Raw genomic sequence first — 7,475 nt, 5'->3', positions numbered from 1 at the left:
AAAGCAATGAAATAAACTATAACAAACACACTAACTAAACTGACTACACTAAAAAGCAATAAAAAGAGAGGGTGTACTTACAACAAATCTCCCCCCAAGCTGAACTCGGCAATGACCTCATTGCAGCAAGAGGGAAGAAGAGAGGACTCATGTCTCATCGTCAGACATATCAGCAGTAAAACCGCCTCCAGAAGTACCTGCAGCACCAAAAACAGCATTGCCAAAGGCATCCTCCCCATATGGTCAGTGGGGTCAGGACGTGTGGCGTATACCAAGACGGATGGGTATGGTCATGGGCGATAAGCCCCTGGTGGTAATAGTCATGGTAGATGGGGTAGAGGGCATGGTGCATGTCGGACTCCACGGTGGTCAACCGTGTGTCCAAGGAGGTCAGGTGGGTCTGGATGGTGGCCTGACCCAACTCAAGACGGCCCATCTGTGAGGTAAGGGACTGCTGTCCCTGCTCGATGCGAGTAAGGGCGGCCATCATAGGGTCTTCAGGAGCGGAGGAAGAGGCTTCCCCCGCGACTGCCTATGGTAGGTCCTCAAGGGTCGTCGAGCAATGGGCTCCTGACCCCGCAAAGGAAGTAGGTAGGAACCTACTCCAGGCTCAAGGTGGGTCTGGGCGCGGTCAGGAAGAAGGATGGACTCCTTCTTGGCAATGTACCACCTAAACTTGTTGGCCGACTGGGCAGTGATCCACTTGGCATTGATCATGTAATCGATGCCAATTTCTGCAGGGCCAACTACTGCATTGTTAACGTCAGGCACAAAACCAAAGTGAACAGCAATAGCAGTTATAAGTCCACCTACAACAATAGGTTGTCCCCTGACACTACCATCCTCAAATTGGGCAGGCAAGCTAGTGGCGGTCCGTTTGAGCTGGGAGACAAACAAATATGGCAGGCACAAAGCATAGTCAAGCTCGGGAAACAAATAGCTCCCCATCAGAAAAATCTCCTGTTTTTGACAGGAGTGGGGCTCAGCTCGCCCAAAAAGTGTACATCCCAGAAATCGCTGCAAGTAGCGAAGACTGGGAAAGTGCAAATGATCGGCAGACATATGTTGGGTGTTGACCTCATCTTCACCCGTAAAGGCCGTCCAAAGTGTGTTTATGCGAAGTTCTGGGGGGTGACGATGTTCCCCAGTTAGGGGTAGGCCAAAGATAGCAGCTAGTTGGCTCAATGTTAATTCCCTATCCTCATTCATGAGGCGAAAATGAAGCACCTGATTTTTATTCCCTACTTCTAGGGAACTCAGAAATTCGAGGGTTAGGTGCCTATAGGTCCAGAAAAACATGCCAAACATAGTACCCAAACCCAATTTCTCAAACAAAGTCTTTGTATCATTAAATATTCCCAATGTATGTAGAGATTGTGAATCAACAAATCTAGTAGGAACAATATTTCTATGTTTCAATTTCTGAAATTTTTCTTTTTGTTCTAGAGATTTGAAGATTACCTCGGGAAAGTTGGAATCCGGTGGGATGCGAGTGCTTGATTCCCCTGTTGAATTTTGATTTCTTGCTTGCATCTTGAATTTGATGGAATGAATGAAGTGAGAGAGAGAAAAGATGGAGATTTTTGAATTTTTCTTTTGTTTTTGTGAGAAAGATGAAGAAAAGTGAAGAAAATTTGAAGGAAGGGATGAGATTGGTGAGAGAAGAGAGGTAGGAGAAGGTATGGAGATGGAGGTAGTGAGGAGAGAGAAAACAAGGGTTTGGAGAAGATGAAGTTGTGAGAGAAGGAAAAAGAAAGAATGAAAAAGGAAGGTGAATTCGAGGGTTAGAAAAGCTGTCGGGGATTTCGCCCGGTCGGGCCGACCCGCCGGTCGACCGGGCGAAAAGTTTTCTCGGTTTTTCATTTTTTTTTTCACGAAACTGGCGTGTGCGAAAGAAGAAATTCCGCCCGGTCGGGCGATTTCCAGATTTTAACTTTCGTTTCGCCCGGTTGACCGGCAATGGAATCCCAAAACACGCTTGCGCGCCCGGTCGGGCGGCTTCGCCCGGTCGACCGGGCGAAAACTACGTTACTTTTTTCTCTCGTTTTCCTCACTCTGCTGAAAAAGTGGTTGCGCGCCCGGTCGGGCGAGCTCGCCCGGTTGACCGGGCGATTTCAATTTTTCGCGTTTTCCGTCAAAATTTTCCCAAGTCCGTAAATTTGCCTCCTGCACACACTAGACTCGTCCAAATATCAGTACACTCTCCCTCACCACACTAAGAAAGTAAACTAAAAAAAAATCAAAAGAAAACAAAAATCGAAACTAATAAAGAAGAAAAGAAAAGACGGGTTGCCTCCCGCAAAGCGCTGGTTTAGATGGTCCCGCACGACCTTAGTACCTCTTCTCAAAATCAGGGAGTGTCTAGGTACATGACCTCTACTTGGCCGATGAAGGCGCCCTCATGGTACAGTTTCAGACGCTGCCCATTCACTTTGAACTTCGTTCCAGCTGCATTGGCCACTTCAATAGCTCCATGTGTTTTACGTCAGTGACGACAAAAGGTCCAGACCATTTTGACTTAAGCTTTCCAGGAAAAAGCCTCAGTCTAGAGTTGTATAATAGGACTTTGTCACCAACATGAAACTCCCGCTTTACAATCATCTTGTCATGAAATCGTTTGGTTTGCTCCTTGTAGAGTTTGTGGTTTTCATATGCTTCCAGTCGAAGCTCATCTAACTCATTCAGTTGAAGAAGTCTTGCTTCCCCTGCAGCCTCCAAATCCAAATTAATTTCTTTAACTGCCCAAGCTGAGAGATACTCCATTTCAACTGGTAAATGACAAGCTTTGCCATAGACTAATCGATATGGGGTGGTTCCTAGAGGTGTCTTAAAAGCAGTTCTCAGAGCCCACAGAGTATCATCCAATTTTTGTGACCAATCCTTCCTTGACCTGTTGACTACCTTCTCCAAAATGCGCTTGATCTGACGATTGGAGACTTCAACTTGACCACTAGTCTGAGGATGATAGGCTAAACCAACTTTGTGAGTGACTCCATATCTCTTCAGTAAAGCTTTGAAAGTGCGCTGGTGAAAGTGAGATCCCCCATCACTGATCAAGACTCTCGGGACTCCGAATCGAGGGAAAATGACCTTCTTGAAGAGCTTCATGACTACCTTAGAATCATTGGTAATGGAAGCCACAGCTTCAACCCACTTAGTCACATAGTCCACAGCAACCAAGATATACCTGTTCCCACAAGAAGAAGGGAAAGGTCCCATGAAATCAATACCCCATACATCAAAGGGTTCAATCTCCAAAATACCCATCTGGGGCATCTCCTGCCTCTTTGAAATATTACCCGTTCGTTGACATTCATCACAAGAGAGACAAAAAAACGAGCATCTTTAAAAATGGTAGGCCAATAAAAACCACTCTGGAGAACTCTATAAGCGGTGGCTTGTGAGCCCAGATGTCCACTGCAAGGCATACTATGACAATGTTGGAGAATGCCAACTATCTCCCAATCAGCTATACATCGTCGGAACAAGCCATCTGAACACTTCTTGTATAAGAGGGGGTCATCCCAAAAATAATGCTTGGCATCGTGATAGAACTTCTTGCGCTGTTGGTATGTCAAATCAGGAGGATGAGAACCACTAACACAATAATTAGCAAAATCAGCATACCATGGAGATTGAGTAGACACAGCGAAAAGATGGTCATCTGGAAAAGCATCATCTATGGGACCGTCAGCACTTGACTCAAACCTCAACCGGGAGAGATGATCTGCAACTACATTCTCAGCACCCTTCTTGTCACGGATCTCCAGATCAAACTCTTGTAGTAACAATATCCATCGTATAAGTCGTGGTTTGGCCTCCTTCTTGGCCAAGAGATACTTTAGCGCAGCATGGTCAGTATGAACAATCACTTTCGAACCTATGAGGTAGGTCCGAAACTTGTCAAGAGCATACACAATGGCTAACAATTCTTTCTCTGTCGTAGCATAGTTGACCTGGGCTCATCTAAGGTCTTGCTGGCATAGTAGATGGCATGGAGGACTTTGTTTTTCCGTTGACCAAGCACAGCACCAACCGCATAATCGCTAGCATCACACATGATCTCGAAAGGAAGACTCCAGTCTGGAGGTTGTATGATAGGGGCAGTGATCAATGCTTCCTTAATCCTGTCAAAAGACTCCACACACGCATCAGTAAAATCAAAGGTGGCATCCTTGAGCAACAATTGAGTAAGGGGTTTCGCAATTTTTGAAAAGTCTTTTATAAATCTGCGATAGAAACCCGCGTGACCCAGAAAACTCTCACTCCCTTGACATTCACAGGAGGAGGAAGTTTCTCAATCACCTCAATTTTTGCTCTGTCCACCTGGATGCCACGCTCAGATATGAGATGTCCAAGTACCACTCCATCATTCACCATAAAGTGGCACTTTTCCCAATTAAGAACCAGATTAACCTCAGAACAACGTTTCAGAATTTGAGAGAGATTATGCAAACACACATCAAAGTCAGAACCATAAACACTAAAATCATCCATAAATACCTCCATGATATTTTCAATGAAATCAGAAAAAATGGCCATCATACATCTCTGAAATGTGGCAGGGGCGTTGCACAAACCAAATGGCATTCTGCGATATGCAAAAGTGCCATAGGGGCAAGTGAACGTCGTCTTCTCCTGATCAGCTGGGTGAATGGGAATCTGAAAGAAACCTGAATATCCATCCAAATAACAGAAAAAGTTATGTTTTGCTAATCTTTCTAACATCTGATCAATAAAAGGGAGAGGGAAATGATCTTTCAGAGTGGCAAGTTTAATCTGCGATAGTCAATACACATCCGCCAACCTGTAACAGTACGAGTAGGAATTAGTTCATCCTTATCATTCTTAACAACAGTAGTCCCCCCTTTTTAGGAACAACTTGAACCGGGCTCACCCACTTAGAATCTGAGATGGGGTAGATGATGCCCGCGTCAAGTAGTTTCATAATTTCCTTTTTCACCACCTCTTGCATATTAGGATTCAAACGTCTTTGAGGTTGTATGCAAGGGCGGTGATTTTCTTCCAAATTAATTCTATGCATGCAGAAATCAGGACTAATGCCCTTTAGATCATCAATACTATACCCAATAGCCTTCTTGTGCATGCGAAGCACTGTAAGAAGTTGTGAAAGCTGGCTATCTGTGAGTTTAGTACTGACAATCACAGGACATTCCTCAGCATCATCAAGAAATGCATATTTGAGATGAGAAGGTAAAGGTTTAAGTTCTAACTTCTTTACCTGTGGTTCGGAAGTAGAGCAAATAGTCTCCATTACCTTACAATCTGCTACCGTATCAATGTCAAGATCATCAGTGAGATCAAGACTTGTCTCCAATAATTCATCAGACAGAAATTGTGAAAAACTAACTCCAGAGATCTCATCGAGTATGTCAATCCTGCAACATGTGTGCTCAAGCATAGGGGACTTAATAGCATTGGTTAACTTAAAAGTAATAGTATCATCACCAACACTCAAAGTCAGAGAGCCAGATTTTACATCAATAACAGCACCAGCAGTACATAGAAAAGGTCTACCCAAAATAATGGGAATTTGACTATCTTCTTCCATATCAAGTACTACAAAGTCCACAGGAATATAAAATTTTCCAACTCTAACAGGGACATCCTCTAAAATACCCAAAGGATACTTCACAGATCGATCAGCCATCTGTAAAGTAATCTGTGTGCACTTTAAAGCACCCAAGTTCAGTTTATTACAGACAGATAAAGGCATAACAGATACACTAGCACCTAGATCACACAAAGCCTTATCTATAAACAGAGCACCCACATGACAGGGATGGAAAAACTACCAGGATCTTTTAATTTGGGTGGAATTTTATTTTGCAGAACAGCACTGCATTCTTCAGTTAAAGCAACCCTATCTATCCCACCAAAATCTTTCTTTTTAGTTATCATATCTTTCAGAAACTTGGCATACACAGGTACTTGAGAAATTAAATCAGTGAAAGGAACTGTTACCTCAAGATTTTTGACCATAGACATAAATTTACCAAGTTGTTGATCGACCTTTGATTTTTGCATCCTATGGGGGAAAGGTAGTGGTGGAGTAGGAGAATCAGTAACCTTCTCCTTGCGTTTCTCTGCGTCATCCACTTTCCCGCGCTCAACTTCAGTTCTGGAGCTATCCTCACCTTCATTGTCATCCACAGCATCATTCTGAACTGGAGGTATTGAATCATCAGTAGGCATAGGTGGGGCATCATATTGTGTACCGCTTCGAAGAGTGACAGCATTAGCGGTTTCTTTAGGAATTGGTTGCCCCGGCAGATGACCTGGTTGCCTTTGTGCATTGTTTCCAGCCACCTGAGCAAGTTGAGTCTCCAAATGCTTGGTGGTGTTCTTCAGCTCCTTGATGCTCTCCTCATGATTTTTCTGCATAGAAACCATCATTTTCATTAGATCAGACATAGTAGGCTCTTGAGAGCTGTTATTATGAGGAGCTTGCTGCTGATAGCCTTGGGGTGAAGGCCTATTGAAACCAGGAGGGGGTTCTGAGGAGCCCCTTGATAATATGGTGGTCTAGCAGCATGTTGTGGTGGGTTTTGATGTGGTGGTTGGTAGGAAGATTGTGGTGGAGGTTGAGGATTTTGGACATTGTTGCTCTTATAGGAGAAATTGGGGTGATCTCTCCAACCTGGGTTGTAAGTGTTAGAATAGGGGTTGTGTGGTCTCTGCTGAAAAGCATTGGCATGCTCCATCTGATTCGGATCAGGTTGACTGTAGGAACAATCATGACCAAAGTGGCCTTGAATACCACACACTTCACAAAAGGAGGAAGTAATAGGAGCCATGGAGGACATCGCATTAATACTCATGGGAGGAGTAGTGGACTGCGAAGATTTCAATGAGTCCATCTTCATGCTCAACTGTGCTACTTGTGAGGACAACAAAGCATATGCATCAGCATCCAACTTCTTCTTTGTAGTGTCCTGGAGGAATATGATCATTTGCTGCTAAGTTGGCCAGAAAATCTATCCTTCATCTACCCCCTTATCTAGGAAGACACCCCCTGCAGATGAATCAATCGTGCTCTTGATATGAGGTTGTAGACCATTGTAGAATGCTTGGGTGATGAACCACTTATCCAGATTGTGGTGTGGGCATTCTCTCTGCAGATCCTTAAATCTATTCCATGCTTCCTTCAATGTTTCATCAGGTTCTTGTTGGAAGGTGGCAAGCTTGTGTCTTATTTCTGCAGTTTTGGTGGGAGGGTAGTACTCTTTCAGGAATGCTTCAGATATAGCACTCCACTCAGTTTCATTAACATCATTCAGCCACTTCTGTGCCTTGTCCTTTAGTGAAAATTCAAAGACCATACCTTCAACTGATCAGGAGTGACCCCTTGGTGCTTAACGGTACGACAAAGCTGTTGAAACCGTTGTAAATGATTTGCAGGGTCTTCAGATGGATGGCCACCAAATTGATTCTGCTGGATCATGTTGATGAGG

General features: G+C 44.0%; 1 non-coding gene across 1 annotated transcript; it reads left to right on the top strand.

The window, feature by feature from the left end:
* Nucleotides 1-7,113: 7,113 nt before the first annotated feature.
* Nucleotides 7,114-7,220, top strand: LOC125497176 (small nucleolar RNA R71). Its single transcript, XR_007273812.1, has one exon. It is a non-coding gene; the product is annotated as a small nucleolar RNA R71 (small nucleolar RNA).
* Nucleotides 7,221-7,475: the final 255 nt, after the last annotated feature.

This window comes from Beta vulgaris, chromosome 4 (genome assembly GCF_026745355.1).
Source record: "Beta vulgaris subsp. vulgaris cultivar EL10 chromosome 4, EL10.2, whole genome shotgun sequence".
In the NCBI taxonomy this organism is placed as follows: domain Eukaryota; kingdom Viridiplantae; phylum Streptophyta; class Magnoliopsida; order Caryophyllales; family Amaranthaceae; genus Beta; species Beta vulgaris.
Note: the sequence above shows the minus strand (reverse complement) of the source record. Positions and strands in the feature narration are given on the sequence as shown.